The following is a 21,694-nucleotide window of genomic DNA, read 5'->3' as shown; positions in this document are numbered from 1 at the left end:
ATTTTAAAATTTTTTCCTAGTAATTGTGGTATTCCTAGTCTTAAATGAATCTCGTACCAATGAATAGGACTTCATTATTCAGGAATCTCCATGGTGACAAGACTTTCTTTTTCTTACTTTCTTCAGTGTGAGCAACCTCTCTGTCTATACACACACACACACACACACACACACACACACACACACACACACATAATCATCTCTATCCATGCTCAATATTACTGAAATGAGTGCATTTATATTTGCCATAATGCCATTTGATTCCAACGTGTTCTGGCAACTTCTCAATCTTCTGTTCCTGCTTTTTTGCATTCTGTACTTTAAACCTCTATTTGGCCAAGCCCCCTATAATGAACTATTACAGAATAGCTGACTTAAACAACAAGGATGTACTGCCTCACAGCTTTGGAGATGACGTCTGAAACCAAGTTGCCGGCAGGGCTTGCTTGTGCTGAGGTCTTGAGCCTCTGGCAGGGACTTCCTGGAACTCCATGTAGAACTCACTCTGCCTCCATCGCATCATGTTCCCTGTCTTCCTTCTTCTGTCTGTGTCCAAATTCTCTCTGTTCCTAGGCCTCTATTCACACAAGATTGAGGCCGCGACGCTGTGTGCCCTCACCTTAATTGGTAACATCTTCAATGATGCTATGTCCAAAGGGGTCACAGCACAGGATGGAGGCTCCTGGCTTGAACATGTCTTGGTACGGGCACCATTCCATCCATGCACCCTGACTTAGTCATAGGACCCTCAGGCACAGAGGAGTTTGAAACCTCGTGGAATGTGAGATGGTCAAAATCAAAGTGGAAGCGGTGTTGTCCGCACCTTGGAAACTATGGAGAGAGAAGGCTGGGGGCAAAGGCAAAGCATAGCACCCAGCTATGGTGCTGGGGAGGTCAGCTGCAAGAGCAGAAAGCTTAGAGCAGCATTAGGGCAGGGCAGGCTGGGGAGGAGGAGAGGATGCCATCTCATTTCCTCCTAGGTGATGACATACCCTGCAAAATCAAGTCCTCAGGTAGAATACTGACAGCTAAGAAAGTCAGTTCTAAACATTGTTGTTAATCATGCAGAGGGAAGGCAAAGTTGGGGGAGCTGTGCTGTCTGCCCCAAATGTTAAGGGAACAATGTTTGAAAGAATCAGTCAATGCGAGCGTGAAGCCCAGGCTTTAGCAAGTACAGTGATGTCGAACAGAGTGGCAATGTCCATGCGGAGGTGAAGCTGTGAGACCCTCCGTGGCCAAGCGGATTCCACTCAGGTGTGACTAGCAGGCATTTGCTATGGAGGCAGAACCTTCCAAACAGGCATTTTCTTTTCTCAACCAGGTATAACTGGAATAGTTTGTATGTTTGTAAATCGATGTGTGCATGCTTTCATGGAAAATCCACCACAAATTAAAAAAAAATTAATTCAGCAGCTACACTATGGCTACCTTTGGCTAAACTTAAAGCCAGCTGCACTAGATGTTTTTTCTTTCTACTGTCGGAGATAGAATTTAAGGTTTTAGTGTTATCATTATTTGATCAGGACATCTGCATGGAATAAAGTCCTTCAAATGTAAAATGCTTATAACAGATTTACAGAAGGTCAATCACATTGTTCATTTGCATGCTGGGGATGTGCAAACAGTAGCTCCAAAACCTTGAGGTACATATTGTGGACAAAAGAGGAAAAACGAACAAAAAACCCCTTCTGAACACCACATTTTCCTCTACAAAGTATACACAGTTCTATTAGCTATGCTTTAATCCATTTCTTCACAGTAATTATATTGGCATTCCAAATTATGACTAAGATACTGAAAGCACATTTTACTATTCATAGAAAGCACCCATCTCAATTAAGGTGCATTATATTATATTTGAAAAATGTATGACAGGTTGCCCACTGTGAGAAGAGATTGGCTATTATGGAAATAGGTAGGAGGTCAACTCAATATAAAAAATCACTCTAGTTCATCAAAACTACTGAATGCAATGACAAAGAATAACAAAATGGCATATCTTCAAAGACAGTTTAAATTTATTAATTTTACTGACTTCACTATTACTTGTCTAAAGGGTACACATGGCTAATATGCATGGAATATTCTGTTTACCAGATTTAAATGACTATCTCAGCCATAATAAGAGGTCAACAATGTCATTAGTCCAATGACTTTACAGAGTGAAATATATAATCATGAGTTTAAGTAATTTGGCCAAAATAATATTAGAAAATATGAGATAGAATTAAAATTCAGGAAGTATATCTTCATAGCCTGCACTCTAATTATGCAACATGTGATACCCCATAAATCATGCATGTTTCCTAGAAAGTGATTAGAACGTTCTGCTCCTTTGCATTCGGTATATCCAGTGTCTGGATATAAACTCTCTACTTGCTTTAAAGGATGATTGGAAGCTCCCACCTTGCTTCCTTCTTGCCTTCAGTGGTATGTTTTTGTTTTCTATTTGTTTCTTGACCCTTGTCAACACACTAGATACTTACGCACACATGTAATTGAGTTGGATGAAGCACCATAAGTGACACAAAGTGAATACAGTAAAAGCTGTGTGTTCAAGGAGCTCATATCCAACCAACGAAAGAAAACAGTTGTTAATATATTTCCACATTTGAATGGAATAATAGATTTCCAAACTGAGTCCTATGGAAACACAGAAGCTTAACAATGATTCATATAATGCTAGAGTGTGATAAGGGTGAACCACACCTGGAGGTGTCATTGGTGGCGTTGACCAACACGCAACCTCCAAGCGCCCTCGGCCAAGCCGAAGGTCCACGGTCACAGGAAGCACATACTGCTGGGCAGAGGTGAAGGAAAAAGACATCTACAAGACTAACAAGTCTAAAACATGATTTCTTACTAAGCAACTGGAATATTACATAATACTAAAGCATATCCCCAGGTGTTAACTCACCTGAATTACATGCCACAGTTACATTTAATGTGAAAAACTCAAAGACACATGATTTGTTCCACTAAATTGCCCCAGGCGTCTCTCTCATGGCAGACCCTCTGGATGTCAGAGTTTCTACCTCCCCTATTCTTAGAGATGGCCTTTCCTCGGTTAATATGAGGATCTAACTCAGTGGGCTGGGACATGCTAGATGCGGTATCTCGAGCAGTGAGAAGAGGATGCTGATGGTGAGGATGACTGTCCTTGGTGTTCTCATTTCATCAACAAGGAAACTGAGTCTGAGCGCTTAGCTTAGGTGCCCTGCTTAAGGTCACAGAACCAGAAAAGAGCAGAGAAGGGTTTAAACCCAGGCACATCCAACTTCAAAGCAGGCTCTGCCTGCCACACCACAGACCAGTAAGTCCTGAGCAGGGGAGAGAGCCCACCACGGCAGGCAGCCCCCCGGGAGAAGGACACATGCAAAGAGAGGAAATGGGCCTCCTAGGGTGTCTCGATGCCCTGGGTGATGTCACCAGTCCAAGGCACTACTGGACTCACTTCCTAGGACTTGTCTGGTCTCCAGCAATTTCCAATAGTCTTGGCGACGAATGAGGCTGAAGTGTTGGGTCTGGGAGGATCGTGGTGGCAACCATCTGTTCCCACGGAAAACAGCGGACCAGAAGTTCAGTGTTGCTAAGGAGTCAGAGAAGCCAAAATAGGGTGGGGACGCTGTGGTGAGAAGTGGAGCCTCCTTCCCTCTCTGCCCCCTCACACCTCCCTAGCCCTGCACATGCTGTTTCTTCTGTTGCAATCTCCTTGCCTCCTTCTCCTTCAAGGACAAGCTCAAATACCCCTCTTCTTACCTGGGCCACCCTCCTCCCACCCTTACTTAGCAACCCTCTTCTGTCCCCAGAGTGCTAGCAACCAGATTTTCAGACAGCCGGATGGGACTAATGCTTCCCCTCTGTGACCTCAACCAGTCTCATGGCTTTCAATACCATCAATAAGCTCTCAGCACTGAAATTTGCCTCTTCCCTGAGCCCCAGACTCTTCCTACTCCCCATTTCCATGTGAGCGTCTAAAAAGCTGCTCAAATAGAATAAATAAGAAAAAAATAATAATAAAAGACAGTTCAAATCTGACCTGGCCCAAATGGAGATTCCTGATCTGCCCCTGCCCCAGCCCCAGTCCTGCCCCTTCCAGACACGTCCACACTTTGGTGGAAGTCACTCCATTTTCCCAGTAGCTCAAGCTAGAAACCTTGAAGGCAACTTCACTCTTTTTTCTCCCTCACCCACCACACACACAAAAAAGACCACATTATTTATGGAAAACTGAGTTTTAAGAGCACTGCTGAAGGCTAAACATTAGACCAGCATTTCCAAAATTGTATGCAGATAAGTCTTGGTAGTTTCTTAAAAGGTATTCTTAGGAATTAGACACTAACACTGTCCAGTAATGGAACATTACCCAGTGTTCATAGTTATCACTTCATGAGTTCAAAGATGAATGATCCTAAAAGTGAATTTCCAAGATTGAGTCACAGATGAGAGAAACTTTTTTCAGGCAAGAGGGATTATTCACTCTTCTAAAAGCTTGGCATGCTGGCAGTCGTCTGCCATGTCTATGTGAAAGGCAGAGATTGGGGACAGGCCCAATTATTGTGACAACATATTTTCTGCCTACTCAACCACATTTTACCTTAAGCAGAGTTGTCTTTGGATAAATACACTGGGAAAAACTACTGTTTCAAATGGTAGGTTAGTCTATGTTTATTTCAAACAAAATATTCCACCTCAAAAATTATGTTGACAGGTCTATGGGCAAAGTAATTAAGCTTACTGGTGCCAGGATGTTCCTGGGCTCGCGTCAACCATGGCTGAATCTTCTGCATTCTCCAGCGCAGTGCTATACAGTGATAGGCTGATGAGAAAATATCAAGGCCACTATTGGGTTTGATAGAGGCAAAGTCATTTTCTCAGAGTATTTCCTCCTATCACTATAGATGTTCTAAAAAGGAAAGTACTGAAATGAAAAATGCCAAGTTTCTTCTATATGATTTTGTGTTAAACCTTAACACATTCTTTATATGACTGAAGACTGTGCTATTGGAAAGTGAAAAAGCTGAGTCCTTCTCCTGGCTAAGGAAATTTCTCATCTTGGCCAAATCAGACTGTCTTTCAAGGCAAGTTTCCAAATCTCTAACATGATTTGATAAGGCTTTATGATTCTAATGTTCCTTCCAGTACTTCCTTGTTGGGAAGTTGACTGCACTTCATCTTTCCAACAATTCATTTCTGTGGCTTTTAGTCATTTTTAATTTTTTATTAGTCAATAAAAAATTACCAGCCATGTACAGAAACAAAATAAAGTAACCCCTAAATGAGAACAATGACAGCCAATAGAAACAGATCCTGAAATATCAGAGATGATGGACCTAGCAGATACAAACTTTTAACAATAAACAGGAAGACACTTCATGTATTCAAGAATATAGAGGAAAATTTTTAAATAATGAGGAAAGAAATTGAAGATTAGGAAAGAACCAAATGGAACCCAGTGGATAAAAATATATAACATCTGAAATAAAGATATGTTAGGAGATTACACACTGCAAATTATACACTGCAAAAGAAAATATGAACTTGAAGACATAGAAACAGAAACTATGCAAAATGAAGCACAATGAGAAAAAAATGCCTAAACTGAGTGATCATAACCTCAGTGACCTGAGGGATAATCTCAAGCAATCTAAGATGTGTAATTTTGACCCTAAAGTGGATGGAGTGATGAGGATAATAAAGATACTTGAAGAAGTAATAGTGGAGAATTTCGGAACTTTGATGGAAAATATAAATGTGCAGATTCAAGAAGCTCTGTGAATCCCATGAATAGAATAACAGTAAAGAAAATTATGTCAAGGCAAATTAAAATTAAATTGTTGAGTATCAGTAATAAAATAGTCATAAAAGTTCCAAGGGGAAAAACAGAAAGATTATAAAAGATGAGCAGAGATAAGAATTATAGCAGTATTCAAAGTAGAAGTTATGTAAACCATAAAAAAATGAAGAAATATTTTTTAAATAGGATGGAAAAGGCTATACTATGAAAATACTGCTCAAAAAAACATTGGACTAGCTACAATATAAAGGGAGTCAGTTCACCAAGAAGACGGAATAACCTGAAATATGAAAGACTCAACACTTTCCCCTAATATTGAGAATAAAGCAGAGATATCCAGTCTCACTACTTCTATATAGTATTATAATGGAGGCTCTGGGCGTCACAGAAACATTATGAAGTAAAACAAAAGATGTGTAGATTGGAAAGAAGGAGTTAACACAAATGTATTTGCAAGCAGTATGATCTCCCATGTAGAAAACCTGAAGGTATACTTTAAGGAATGAATTTAGTAATATCGAAGCACACAAGGGAGTTACATAAAAATCAAATTCCAGACAATTGGAATTTGAAATTAAAATTAAAACAAAACCACTTGTAAATGGTATAAAAATGTGTGAAATACAACTTGTAGCATCCTGATGACAAAGTAAGTCCCTACAACAGCTTAATACTAGAAAATAGCTATGAAATCTGCAAATTATATGAAGCATAACTATCTGAAGGCCCTGGAGAATTGTCCAATGTACATATAATTAAATCCTAGAAATAGAAATTAGAGAGGCTTGGGTTAAAACCTACTTAAATTAATAATAGCAATAGATTCCATATTTGATGAAAGACATACATTTACAGACACAACATAGGCTTAGGGGATACCAAGCAAAATAAACATGAGTGGACCCACACCCGCAAATATTATAGCAATCAAAACAGTATTAAAATAGAGTAAGGAAGGATGACTTATATTACTTGATTTGGGGTGGGGGGGATGTGCATGGTCCGGGGATCGAACCTGCATCTCCTGCATGGAAGGTGAGCATTGTACCACTGAGCCACCGGTGCACCCTTATTACTTGATTTGAAGATGTATTCTAAAGTTACATTAATCCAATGCTTCAACGTGAGAACTAAATCCATAAATCTTCTAGAGTAGGAAAAATCCCTGTGATACAGTTTTCAGCTAGATTTTCTTAGGTAAAGCACAAAAAGCATGAACCAAAAAAGGAAGAAAACGTAGATAAATTAAACTTCATTAACATTTTTAAGCATGATTTTTAAAAACTAAAAATAAAAAAATAAAAAGGTAAGCCACAGTCAAGGAGAAAATATTTGTAATATATTATCTTGTAAAGGACATATTCAACCTATTTAGATTACTTTTATAACTCAACACCAATAAGCCAAATAAAACTAAAATAAAAGTTTACAAAATATTTGAAAGTATATTTCACTAAAGAACATATTTTTTATACATAAAAAGTTACACATGAAACATATTCAATATCACTAGCCATTATGCAGATACAAATTAAAGTCTCAATATCATGCCACTTCCACAGGAATTGCTAAACTTAAAACGACTGACAATACCAGTTGCTGGCAAGGATACATAAGTTGTCACACAAACTGGTACGACTCTCTGAAAACAGGTGAGCCCTTTCGGAAAAGTTAAACACACATTCACCATATATCCTAGCATCATCACACCTAGATTTTTTACCCCCCAAAATCGAAAACATCCTTAACAAAGTACTTAAATGTTCATAGGAGCTTTATTATTTTTTTTTTCATAAAAACAAAAGTCTTGAAGCAACCCAAGTGTCCAAGGAGTCATGGATATAGAAACATAGCTGTGATATATTTTAACAATGTCACAAACATGAACAATAAAAAGTAATGAAATTGTTATCACCAACAGCATGGGTGAAACGTAAAAGAATCATGCTAAGTGAGAGAAGTCTGCACAAGAGACTTCATAATATGGTTGCATTTATGTGAAATTCTAGAGAAGAAAAAGCTGAGTGACAGCAAGTGATCAGAGACTTCATAATATGATTGCATTTATGTGAAATTCTAGAGAAGAAAAAGCTGAGTGACAGCAAGTGATCAGTAGTTACCAGGGCCTGGGGACAAAATGATTGGATTGACTTGGAAGGGAAATGCGAGAACGTTTTGAGGTGATGGAAATGCTCTGTAGCTTCCTTATGAGAGTGGTTATATGATTGTACACACATCAAAACTCATTGTACAGGTAAAATTAGTCATTTGTTTTTTGCATGATTTAGTATAAAGTATACCTCAAGAAAGCTTATTTGGAAACATATTATAATTCTGGGACAGAAAAAAGCACACTAGTGTAGAAACTAGTAAATCTAAATAATATCTGCAGTTTCATTATTAGTATTGAACCAATGATACTTACTTCAATTTGACGAAGACACCATGGTAAAATAAGCAGTTATGATTAGAACAAGCTGGGTAATTGGAAAGTGGGAACTCTGTACTAGGTTTGCAAATCTTCTACAAGTTAAACAATAGTCCAAAAATTATTTGTTTTAAAAAATAAAATCAAATTACATACCATGTTTATTTAAAGTAAAGAAGAATCTTTGATGAGTCTACAGCTATGTGTTGAAATGTGAGCCATTCATTAATTGTTTACTATGGATGGACTGTATGTGCATGAAGATAAAAAAATCAGTTGAGTATCTTTGTATGGGGCCATCACTGTTTTATTTTTTATTTGCATTTATTTATTTAGGTATGTATCTTGTATGCTGTTTGGCAGGGTCACATTCCATTATTATTATTTTTTCATAGGCAGGCACTGGAAACCACACATTTCATTCTTTCTCCATGTGAGTATTCCATAATTGCCTCACCATTTGTTGAACATTTGCTTGTTCTGCTTATTTGTTGTTTTTTCGGGAAGCGCATGGACCAGGCATTGAACCCTGGTCTCCCGCATGGCAGGCAAGAATTCAACCATTGAACCAACTTTGCACTTCCCCCCCATCACTTTTTGATAAAATGAAAAAAATTTAAACAAGGAATCTTTGTTTAAGAGATTCAAGAGATTTCAAGAGAATATCTGAGAATTCATATCGAGAATATATTATATCAGGAGTAGTTTACATGCTAAGAATCAAACCGTCAGGAAAATTACAAGTCTGGTGGATACAGTCACTAATGTAAAATCTACTTGACATTTTCAAGAAGTATTTACTTATCAGACAGCAGACAATTGTGAAAAAACCACTGACCTCTTTGAGCTTAATTTCTTGTTAGAGAACATGGAAATAAATCATCATATGCATTATAATTATATTGCATGTGGTGCTAAGTGCTAAAAAGAAAAATAAATTAGGAGAAGAGATCAAAGTGAGAATTCAGGTGCTATAGTATATTATATATCCAGTTAATAATTCTCAGGTAGGGTGCATTTGAATCAAATTCTGAAACATTATTAGAGGATTAGTTGACAGAGATCTGTGCAAAGAGTTTTCTCATCAGAGGAAAGAGTAAACGCAAAAATCAGACATGATTCTATACCATTTTAAAAGCTGAAAATGTTAGTTCTCATAAATCAGAAACTCATATTATTGAAAGTTTAGAATGTATGCTAAATTTTCATAATTACTGCTCTGGGACACCATGAAATGGGAAGGAAGTGGTATATAATGGAAAAATGGAAAAGAAGGAAAATTGGGGCAAGATGTGATATGATCTTGGAAGTCAAAACAGAAAATTTTAATATTATTCTGAGTGATATCAGGGAGTTGTTGGGAAGGAGCAAGTGACATTGCTGTTTCCATGAAGGTAGAGAGAGACTCTGAAATTGGTAATGTATCTTGCAGTCACAGAACAGTGCTTACTTATACATTGGTTAGGGACTGCGAATACAAGAGAACAAAAGATGAAGACCCTTGAGTGTGGGTCTTGAACACAGGGAAAGTTGGAGCATCTGTTCCTTGACTTAAGGAAGGCTGGAAAGGAACATGTTTTGTGCAGAGGGAATCAAGAGTTCTGGTTTGCAGAAGCTCTTTCAGAAATGCCTTTCAGACACTCAGGTGGGTTGTATGGCAGATCAACTGGAGTAAAGGAAAGTTCAAGGCTTAAGATATTAATTTGAGTGTCACAACCATAAAGATGGTGTTTTAAAGTCATGGGACTATATGGAATGACTTAGAAATAGTGTTTAGGGTAAACGTACATGAAATTATTCCTTTACTGGGCACTCCAATGGAGACTGAAAAGAAGAACCTTAAAAGGGTTGCATTGGAGAAGCCCAAGAAAAGAAAGAGTTTCAAAAAAGGAATTGGTCTTCTATGTGAATGCCGCAGAACACAGCGTGATGAAAGAGAAGCAACTGCTGGATTCAGCAAGCTGAAGGGCACTGGTGATTTTAACAACAAACATTTCAGTGAGGCATGGAAGTCTGGCTGCAGACACCAAAAAAGATGGGGCAAGGAGGGGAATCGATACCTGCAGATGATGATGACAGTTACAAGTGGAAGGCGGGTGGGTGGAGGGATACATTTTTTTTTTCCTGACAGAAAGAATATCTGCAAGGTTTGGTGATGAATTCACTCTCGCTTCAATGTGGAGTGCCCAGATTACTCTCCAGTCAGCCCCTGCCTTGATCCAACACACAGGACACTGGGCCCGTGGCCCCAGGTACTCAGAGCTCTGCTGGAGGTCTTCAGAGTACACTGCTGTCAATTCCTGTTTGGGTGCCTACAATCTTGGATGAGGGCTCAGCTCCTCAGCAGCTGCCACTGCCACTCTATTAAAAGCTTCCCCTGGCAGGGGACACCAGCCTGCATCTGAAAATATCTCAAGTTGTGATGATGTGAGGCCAGAAAGTGCCAATTTTTTTCCAGATAGATTCAACAAAATTTGGACCCAAAATCCAATTTTCCATGTCAAAATATTGAGTTCCTCGTATTATTCCTGGTCCATTTTAAACTCCTTATTCTTTTTATCCATATCCCAAAGTTCTTTAATCTGTCCACTGCCCCAATACTCACTAGTCAAAACCACACTTCCAGGGCGAGTGCTCTATGTTCCCCTAACTGTACCCCTGATTCCTTGCCTTACTGTTCATCCAGTCCACACTTCCCTCCCTCCCTACTGGCATATTATTGTGTGCCTTCCCTAACCAGCCTCCCCTGGATATTCTCAATCCATCTCTCTCACATCCTTGCTTGTGGGGCAGCAATGGCAGTTGCAGGTATTCTAATTCAAGCCAGGTAAGAAAGAAGCAAAGGGAGGTCTTGATAGAAATGATGATAAACAGACAGTTCTCTATTGTCATTTGAGCTATGAGTCCTATGAGCAGGATGACTTCATGCCAGGTAGGGTACAGTTTCTACCTGTATTATCTCATTAATCTTCACAATATCCAGAAAGTAGAATAGTACTATTCTCACTTTACAGGTAAGAGAACTGAGTCAACTATTTTAGGTAATACAACCAAAGTTAGGGAGCTTAAGTAGATGGCAGAACAAGAATTCAAATCATTGTTTGTCTGACAACTTGCCCTCTTTAATTTCTACCATGCTACACTGCTTTCCGGAAGTATCTTACAGATAGAATTTTACCTAGATATCTTATTTGATTATTCATTCCCCCAGTTTGAGCTTTAGTACTTGATGTGCATGCAAGTTTTTCTGAGCATCCCTCAAGACAGTTCAGGCAAATGCCTTCTTTAAAGTCATCCTCAGCACCCACCGCAAGCTCCTACAGTTATGTGTTCCCACAATTCCTTATTTTTTACCTCAACATGCCACATTTCTAACTTTCCTGTGCCTCCCATAGCAGCATGCGTTTATGAATGAATGGATGCATGCATCAATAAATAAATGGATGTATCTTTAAAACTTTCAGAATGAATCAGGTGCATCTATTTTGGATCTCTGTACATCTTGGCAGGCAGACCATGTGGGTGAGTTCCTGACAAAGTTATTTTTCTCTAACCCTGCACTGGGCTTTGCAGCTGCCTTTCAGGCTAGGGGTATTTTCATGCTGTACTTGTCAAATGCAGCAGTGGAATCCTTCTGCAGTATTTCTTCTATACCGTGCCATCGCCACCTGTTTGGTCCCATCCCTACCTCTCCACTAATAAATGAGAAAATGTCCTATCTCTTAAAATGAGTTCTGTCATTTTTTTCAGATTCCATTTGCCCCTCTTCTCAAAAATTTTGCTCTCTTACTAACCACTCCTTCCTTCTGTGCTTGAAGTTTCTCTGCCTTTCTATATAGCTTCCACTTTCCCTTTTTAAAGAAGCATCTCAGCCCTGACATTTGCACTAAGTACTAACTGGACTTTAAGCTTCACTCCCTCAGGCAGTAGCCCTTAAACTCTGTGACTGCCTCTCCTAGAATAGTACCTGGAATCAATTTCAGCCAAGCTCTGCTTTGGGGAAGCCAGGTCATACAGGACTAGAAAACAACTGTCTTGAGGGTAATAGTCAGTCATTTTCTGTATCAATATACCCCTGACTCAGGGCAATTGGGACACTTTTTGCAATTAAGTTTAAATCCTGATCATTTTCATTGATGCAAGAAAAGGCAATAATTAGATAACATCCAGCAAACTTCTTGATAAAGAACTGTTCAAAAATAGGAGGAAGGAAACTTCCTCAACATTAGAAAAGGCATTCATGAAAAATCCACGGCTAACATTGTACTGAAAGGGGAAACTGAAAGCTTTCCCTCTAATATCTAGAACAAGACAAGGATGCCCACTATTACCTTGGTTATTTAATCTCAGGCTAGAAGTTCTAGCTGGATCAGTTATGCAACAAAAAGGGTAAAAAACAAAAAAGGCATCCAATTTGGAAAAGAAGAAGTAAAATTTTCACTATTTGCCGATAACATGTTCTATATATAGAAAGTCCAAAAAAATCTACAACAAAGCCACTAGAGCTAATAAACGAGTTCAGTAAAGTGGTGGGCTAAAAGATCAACCTGAAAAAATCAGTAGTGTTTCTGTACACTAGTAATGAGTAATCTGAGAAGGACATCCAAAAAGAATTCCACTTACAATAGCAAGGAAAAGAATCAAATATCTAGGAATAAATTTAACCAAGGACATAAAGGACTTGTGCACAGAAAACTGCTAAGCATTGCTAATAGAAATCAAAGAAAGCCTAGACAATTGGAAGGACATTCTGGTTTCATAGTTTGGAAGGCTAAATATTGTTAAGATATAAATTCTATGCAACTTGATTTTCAGATACAATGCAATCCCAATAAAAATTCATGAATACTACTTTACAGAAATGGAAAGTCAGTTATCATATTTATTTGGAAGTTTAAGGGGCCCTGAACAGCCAAAAATATCTTGAAAAAGAAGTTGAAGGACTCTCACTTCTTTACTTTAAAGCATATTACAGAGCTACAGTGGTCAAAACGGCATGCTATTGACATATGCATATATGTGTCAATATATATATATATGTATCTCAATGGAATCAAATTAAGGGTTCAGAAATAGCCCCTCAGTTCTATGGTCAATTGATATTTGACAAAGTTCCCAAGGCCACTCAACTGGAAAAAAATAGTTTCTTCAACAAAGAAACTGGTGCTGGGAGAACTGGACATTCATATGCAAAAGGAAAGAGGAGTCCTACCTCACATTTTATACAAAAATTAACCAGAAATGGACAAAGAACTAAACATAAGAACCAATACCACAAAACTCCTAGGAGAAAATGTAGGGAAGCATATTCAAGATCTTTTGGTAGGTAGTAGTTTCTTAGACTTAACTCTTAAAGCACAACCAATGAAAGAAAATGGATTTCCTCAAAATTAAAAACTGTGGTGCATCATAGGACTTTGTCAAGAAAGTGAAAAGCCAAACTACTCAGTGGGAGAAGATATTTGAGCATATATCTAAACCAAATGGCTTATATATATATATAAACCATATATCTGATAAGGGTTTAATAACTAGAATATATAAAGAAATCCTACAACTCAACAATAAAAAGATACAACCCAATTACAAAATGGACAAAAGACTTGAATAGACATTTCTCCAAATACAATGGGCAAAAGACTTGAATAGACATTTCTCCAAATACAAATAGCTAAATAACACATGAAAAGATGTTCAACATCACCAGCTATTAGAGACATGAAAATCAAAAGCATGAGGATATACCATTTCACACCTACTAGAATGGTCACTACTAAAAAATATAAAACTACAAGTGTTGGAGAGGATGTAGAGAAATAAGCACACTTACTCACTGCTAGTGGGAATGTAGAATGGCACAGCCATTGTAGAGGGCAGTTTGCAGTTCCTCAAGAAGCCAAGTATAGAATTACCAAATGATCTGGCAATCCCACTACTAGGTACATACACCTAAAGACTGAAAGCAGGGATTCAGAAAGACATTTGCACGCTGATATTCTTAGTGGCATTATTCACAAATGCCAAAAGATAGAAGCAACTCAAGTGTGTATCAACTAATGAATGGATAGACACAATGTGGTATAAACATATGATGGAATATTATGCAGCAGTGAGAAGGAATGAAGCCCTGATGCATGTGACACCATGGATGAATCTTGAGGACATTATGTTGAGACACAAAATGGACAGATATTGTACAATCTCACTAATAGGAACTAATTATAATGAGCAAATTCATAGAGTTAGAAGCTAGAATACAAGTTACCAAGGGACAGATTGAGGGTAAAGAATGGGGAGTGATGCTTAACTTGTACTGAGTTTCTATTTAGGCTAATGGCAAAGTTTGGCTACAGATGGTGATGATGGTAATTGTGAGCATGATTGTAAGTGTAATTAACGACACTGAACTATAGAGGTGAAGATGGCTCTAAAAATGCACCTAATGTAAATAATGGAGGACGCATAAAACTATTTTAACATTCTTTAATCAATTGCCACAAAGGTAACTACTGTTAAAAAGAAAACAGATATACAGTTATTTAAAAAGTGCTATCATCAATAATAATAGATCTTCCACACCAGTGCAAGTTGTTGTGGCTGGGAATCCTATATTTTATGCATTATTGCTCTTGTAAATTCACAATTTCTTTCAATTAAAAAAAGGTAAGAAAAAAGAAGTTAAAATTCTGAATCACTCTGGTCTAGATTTTGCCCAATCACTCACTGTTTGTGGATGGCAAGTTGGCCTCAAGGCCAACTAGTCCACGCAAGGTAAAATGTTCAGGTTTGGATTTCAGAGTTGTGGGACTTCCACCCTTAACTTTTTGTCTATGCCCTTACTCTGAGAAGCATGATTTCGATTGATATTTTGTAATCAGTTTTGTTTTAAGTGCATCTTATCATATATGGCTGATGTATATTAAACTGAGTCTAAGCACATTCTTATATTATTTCTATATTTGGAAACCTCGTCTTCCTGTTTTCAGTGCCTCAGAGGTCCTTTTACATCCACCACCTAACAACTGCACCCCTTTCCCTTAGCCTTAAGTTGTAGTGATGCAAGCTTTTCATTGATACTTCCCTATCTTATGCAACCAGGGCAGTTTATTGGATTCAGTAATAAACAGTGCTGGGAATAGGATGAGCTGGACAGGAAAACTTCTGGAGAGAGAGTGTGGATGGTCAGATTTGAAAGGTTCTCTGCCATGTGAGAATGCAGAGAGGAATAGCAAGCAGAGCCTGTCATCACAGATAAATAAACATGTTGCCTGCACTGTGCTTAGGAGAGACAAGAAGAGAGCAGTGGACTTGGCCTGGATGGCTTCAGAAGACAGTCTCTATATATACCAGCCTGGGAGGTGGCTGCCTGCAGGTGGTAACAGATATTTGAAAGACAATCTGAAAGCTCTAAAGGGACTGATCTCTTTGATGCAAAGGGGTTGTTGACTCATGGTGAGTGGTGATATGAATATCAGTTTTGAATTTCTCACATTACAAGTTCTGACACAGTGGGTGGAGGAGCATTCAGGTTTACCTTTGATTTTTCATTACCTCCATGCATCCAAATGTCACTTGCATGTGAGAAGCTTCAAATTCCTTATTTCTCTCCTGAGGTAACCAGACCAGTGTATCCCAGAACTGACACAATGTCAATGACATATTCTGACTCCCGCAGGAGAAATGAGATGACTTCTTTTCCCCTTGATAAGAAGGCCCCAGGAGAAAGCACTCCTTGACCAAACATATTTGCCTATAGAGTTTAGGGTGGGTGGAGGGCTTGTAAATAAGCCTTGGGTATAGGCAAGCGTGCTTTCCCTTGAGCTTGTCATTTCACTCTTGTTCTAACCAGAAGATAAGTCCAGAACAGGGAACACGGTGAGTTCTGGATGTGGTCACCTCTTCAGCATGGAAACACTATGTTCAGAAGAAAAGACTAATTTTCCGTGGCTCTCAAAAGTGTGCTTTTCCTAAATCTATGACTCCATTTATCTTCTATGTGAGATAAAAGGAAGTGGTAGTGTTCAACTTGATTCAGATTTAGAATCTCAGTCGATTCTTTTCACACTAAGATCAGAACAGAATTGCGCATCTCTACTTTACTGTGCCAAGCAGCAGAAATCGAACGTAGGTCATGCGAGAAGTATGGCTAATCACCCCTCCAAAATACGATCCTTCTCCTCCTTCTCTCATTCTATCTCATCGAGTGGTACCAGTCACCCATCCAGTAGCTCTAGCTGAAATCTGAGTTCTTTTCTAGGTGTCCCTCTACCACACCATTCAGGAAGTTTTTAAACATTTTTATTCTGCTAGTCCTCACCATTTTGTACCTTGATTATAGTAATAATTCCTTCTTGGGCCCTTGATCTCACCCTTACCAGTTTCCTCTACCTGAGAGCTCATTCAAAACAGTATATCTAGTCATGCCACTTTAATATTTAATCTTTTTCAATGGCTCCTCATATTTTAAAGATAAAGTGAAAACTAAGTTAGCACAGGCCCTTCCTGAACTGCATTTTTCCTGTGGATCATATTTTGACTTATTTCCATTATTTATGCACAAGATCCAATTGAATGGGACAGTCTTATGATTTCATCTACTAAGTATACTCTAAGGCCACTTCACTTTTCTCTGTATGTGGTCACATACCCCATTCTAAATGCTGTCTTATCTTCTACCGTCTTCTAGAGTTTCCTCTTCCAGTCTTTACTCCAACTGCGGACCAAGAGATCCATTCAAAACACAACTCCAGAAGTGTGACCTCTCTGCCCACACCCTGCAAGAGCTTCTCATAGTCCTTAGGATGAGGGGCCCTTTATTTTGCTGTGGACCCATCCAGGAACCACGTGGCATTTTGCTGCCATGGCTACTTAGCCCCTCCTTGATTGTGACAATTTCTGAAACTTTCCTTGAGTGTGACAGCATTGAGTTCTGCACATATATTTTGCAGGATATCCCTCAATTGAGATCAGTCTGCTATTTTTCTCATAATTAGACTAGGGTGTTTTGGGAGGAAGCCGACAGGTGAAGGGCCATTCTCATCACAGCGTATTCAGGGAACAGACCATCAAACTGAGTTACCACTGCTGGGGCCAACCTTGACCGTCTATCCAAGAAAGGCCTTTTCAGTTTTCTCCACCACAAAGCGACTTTTCTTTCTCTTTCCACACTTCTCCACTCTTTGGAAGAAAGTCATTATGCATGGCCCACACTTAAATAGTGGGGAATGTTGCTCCAATTCCTCAAGCACAGAAAATCTACACAAATTGTTTGGAATTCTTCTGCATGAGACATACGTTTGTTTATGTTTGCTTTTAAAATGAGGTTTCTAGAACAGTCTTTTGTCTCCTTCCACTGCCCTCCTGATAATTTTGTTCTCAACGTTCCAGGTTCTCCGAACTTCTTGCATCTCTTGGAGGGCTTGACCCTCTCTCACACTTCAGAGCTTTTGAACAGGCCTTGCCAGACTCTGCTTGTGGTGCTGAGATCATCCTTCAGATTTTAGCTCAACTGTCACCATCTCAGATAATATTCCGTGATCTCTGGGACTAGGTAAGTAACCTACTTTAATAAAGCTACAAAATTCTGAAACTTCTTTAATGGCAGTTATTGCCATAGCTAATCAAACATATTTTGCTTCATTTTGCAAGTGTCTGCTTTTCTAACTTTTTACTACTACTAAAATAAAAACAATAATAATGCATAGTATTTTCTCATTCTACCTATCTACCTATCTGTCTATATCCAGGTACCTTGCATAGATAAGCTATACTTGACGTAACAGGTTGAAAAGCAGATGGCAGGTATTCTGATCCTTAAAAACCGTACAATTCAGAGCTGAAGTAAGGAATACACAGTATACAGTTAATTAGTAATTAGTGGCACAACCAAAATTCGAATCAGAAATATGTCTCTAATCCCACTTTCCTTACTGAACATTGCTGTTCACTTCTAGAAACACAACAATTTAACTGATGCAGGTAAAAATACATAACTAACTTTAAAATTAGTTTAAAATTAATTGACGAATTTGACTTGGGGGGAAACATGTCTCAGAAATATTCAACATATACAGTAAACCTTCAAGAATATTAGAATCTACTCAAGATTCCTTTCTTATAGAATATAGTTTGTTTTACAATGACCTACCCCATTCATAATCCTAGAATCCTCCTGTCCAGCTGAGCAGAGATTATATAAAAGTGATGGGAAGAATTGACTCCATGAGGAAACACTTGAGCAGGTGGACACAGCTTGCTGGTAATGGACACACAGAGTTTCCATCCTTCCTGTCCTGGACAGACAGTTCCTTGGCAGACTGACTTGTTTCTTGAGTTCTATCAATACATATCTCAATCCAAATAAATTCTCAAACTATCTCTTTATTTGAATGTGGTGAGGTTGAATAGTTTATGGTGGATTAGAAGTTTTCTTTCAAAGAATTTATTTTGATTATTTAAGGTTTGCATATGAAAATCATATATATATAATAAATATTTTATAGCTATGTTTATGTATCAAGTATCCAATGTGCAAAGATAATTTATGTATAATTACATATTTAATCTTGCACAAATATCCTAGAAGTTAGGTAGGATGAGACATGGTCTCATGTGACTGAAATCAAGGTGTGGGCAAGGCTGCATCTCTTCTAGAGGCTCCAGTAGAGGCTCTACCATCTTGGCTTTTCCAGCATCCAGAGGCTGCCTGCATTCCCTGGCTCGTGGCCCCTTCCTCATCTTTAAGCCAGCAATGTTGCCTGTCTCTGATCCTTCTTCTTTTCTCCTGTTTTTTCTCTGACCTTTTACCTTGGAAACAGGCTCTGCTTTTCAGGATTATTTGAGTAGATTGGTCCTGCCCACATAGTCCAGAATGGCCTCCCCCTTTCATGGTTCATGATTTTATTCACTTCTGAAGAGCTCCACTTTTCATGTCAGGTAAGGTATTCATGGGTTCTGAGACGAAAGCATGGGCATCTTTTGGGGGCAAGGAACACTATTCTGCCCTCTGTATTTTAAGGTACTGTGATACTTTGAAGCTGTGTGTACCCCAGGAAAGGTCAAGTTTTTAACTTTAATCCATCCCTGTGGGTGTGGACCCATTGTAAGTAGGACCTTTTGGTGGATAAGATCTTAACTTAAGATGTGACCCACTTCACTAAGGATGGGTCTTAATCCTCTTCAAGAAGTCCCTCATAAAGGATAAAAGACAAAGAGAACACACAGAAAAAAGACCCAGCGAAGTGCAGAAGGAAAGCCAGAGGAGCTGAGAGACCATGCACAGAAAACAGAGAGGAAGCAACAAAACCCCAGAGAGACCAGAAGACATTGCTACGTGCCTGGCCACGTGCGAGAGAAACTGAGGATTGCCAGTAGCTGGTCATTGGGAAGAAAACATTGCTTGTTTATGCCTTGATTTGGACAGTTTCATGGCCTAAATACTGTAAGCTTGTAAATTAATAAGTCCCCACTTTATAAGCCATCCAATTTCTGGTATACTGCATTTCATCAGTTTTAGCAACTAAAACAGGTGCCTTCCATCTCTGCTTTCTAATCGTACTTCATCTGAACTATTCTTTTTATACTTAGATATTATATTATGCATTATGCACATTGAAGTACATTTCTTCTTTCACATATTAAACTGGAGATCATTTGAAAGCAAAATCTACGTGGGATTTCTATGTACGTCACCTTACCATCCCCACTACTCCCGAGCAGAGCTAGCAGAATGCCTAAGAAATGATAGTCGCTGAAAGATTAATTGCATATAAAGGTTTTGTTTCTATCAGAGAAGTTGTGGTTTACAAAACAATCCCGTGTAAAGTACAAAATTCCTATACAGCACCTATTATTAACGCCTTGTGTTTGTGTGGAACACTTGTTACCATTGATGAAACACATTTTTATATTGCACAGTTAACTATAGTCCGTGGAGAACTACAGTGGAGGGCTCACTGTCTGTGTAATGCAGTTCACGGATTTATTTTTAAATTTTTATTCTGTTACTATATACTAAACCTAACATTTTCCCTTTGAACCACATTCACATATCTTTCCAGGGATGTTAATTATGTTCACAATGTTGTGTTACCATTACCAAAATGTTTTCATCATTCCAAATAGGAACACTGTGAAATCTTCTTCTAATACTTGAAGTAGAAAAATGTGTCTTTTTCTATAGATATCATTTCTGAACAAAACATTAAAATATGTTTTAGCAAGAATCAGTGTTTCTAACTGAAAAACAAGATAATCAAATTTAAGTTTCAAAGAGTTTTAATAGTCCCCAGGGAAGGAAACCCCTGATACTGTGCTAAACATTAGGGGCACCCCAATCAATAGGCCAAGCCCTTGATCGTGAGGCTTAACTCTCGTGAAGCATATTTATGTAGCGGAGAATCTTAGGCTACCTAAAGACATGCCTAAGAGTTACTTCTGGAGGACCTTTTTTGTTGCTCAGATGTAGCCTCACTCTCTAAGCCCAACTCTCCAAGTGAAATTATTGCCCTCTCCCCTACATGGGGCATGACATCCAGGGGTGAAAATCTCCCTGGTGGCATGGGAAATGACTCCCAGGAATGAATCTGGCCTGGGCACGGTGGGATCAACAATGCCATCCTGACGAAAAGGGGGAAAAGAAGTGTAACTATCAGTATCAGTGGCAGAGAAAGTTCAAATAGTCATGAGACTACTCTGGAGGTTGTTGTTATGCAAACTTCAGTTAGACATTGCTACCTGTCAAAACTTACCAAACCCCAACCAAAACCATTCCAGCCAATCCTAAAGAACACCTAGGGTAATATATAAGATTCCACAAAGTTTCCATGCACTGGGGTAACTTTCCAGAGTCTACAATCTCCTGATGGGTTCCTGGATCAGATGAGTCCTGAAACCTAGAGGGCCCAGCCTCTCCAGAACAACAGATAGTTCCATCTCCCTACCCGTTATTATTGCCAGCCCTGTCCAACATGGGAGAGGTGGAATGGGCATGGCACAGATAACCCTAAAGAGTGGGAGAGAGATCAAAGGTGATGGTGGAGTTATGTAGAGAAGGTAGGGTTTAACAAATGAGTATGATTGTTGAATTGTATTGATATTTCCTTTGGTCTCCAGTGTCTTAGAGAAGCTAGAAGTAAACACATGAAATTGTGGAATTGTAACCCATACCAAACCCTGAAATCTGTTCTACAACTAATTGTGCTGTGCTCTGAAATGTATTCCTCTTTTGTATATATGTTATTTATTGCATAAACAGACAAAAGTCAATTGTGATGATAAAAAATGTATTTATTCCTTCTAGCCTCCTATATTCTGGAGCAGCTAGAAGGAAAAACCTGAGATGGTGGTATGGTAGCCCATGACAAAGTCTGTAACTATTTGTTAAAGAGTGCTTTGTAAACTATTGCTTTTTTCTTTCCTTGCCTTGTATATATTTTATATTATACAATAAAAAAGTTTTAAAAAAAGTC

At 38.6% G+C, this 21,694-nt stretch overlaps 2 long non-coding RNA genes across 3 annotated transcripts in view; one reads left to right on the top strand and one right to left on the bottom strand.

Moving 5' to 3' along the window:
• LOC143676129 (uncharacterized) overlaps positions 1 to 17,059 on the bottom strand; it is a 91,125-nt gene extending 74,066 nt beyond the window's left edge. For both annotated transcript variants that reach the window (XR_013171851.1, XR_013171853.1), the window contains exon 1: positions 16,873 to 17,059. This is a non-coding gene — a long non-coding RNA (uncharacterized LOC143676129). The remainder of the gene's footprint in view (positions 1 to 16,872) is intronic.
• Positions 17,060 to 17,181: 122 nt separating this feature from the next.
• Positions 17,182 to 21,694, top strand: part of LOC143676128 (uncharacterized) — a 30,752-nt gene continuing 26,239 nt past the window's right edge. The window contains exons 1-2 of the long non-coding RNA XR_013171850.1: positions 17,182 to 17,775; positions 19,043 to 19,160. This is a non-coding gene — a long non-coding RNA (uncharacterized LOC143676128). The remainder of the gene's footprint in view (positions 17,776 to 19,042; positions 19,161 to 21,694) is intronic.

This window comes from Tamandua tetradactyla, chromosome 3 (genome assembly GCF_023851605.1).
Source record: "Tamandua tetradactyla isolate mTamTet1 chromosome 3, mTamTet1.pri, whole genome shotgun sequence".
Lineage (NCBI taxonomy): Eukaryota > Metazoa > Chordata > Mammalia > Pilosa > Myrmecophagidae > Tamandua > Tamandua tetradactyla.
Note: the sequence above shows the minus strand (reverse complement) of the source record. Positions and strands in the feature narration are given on the sequence as shown.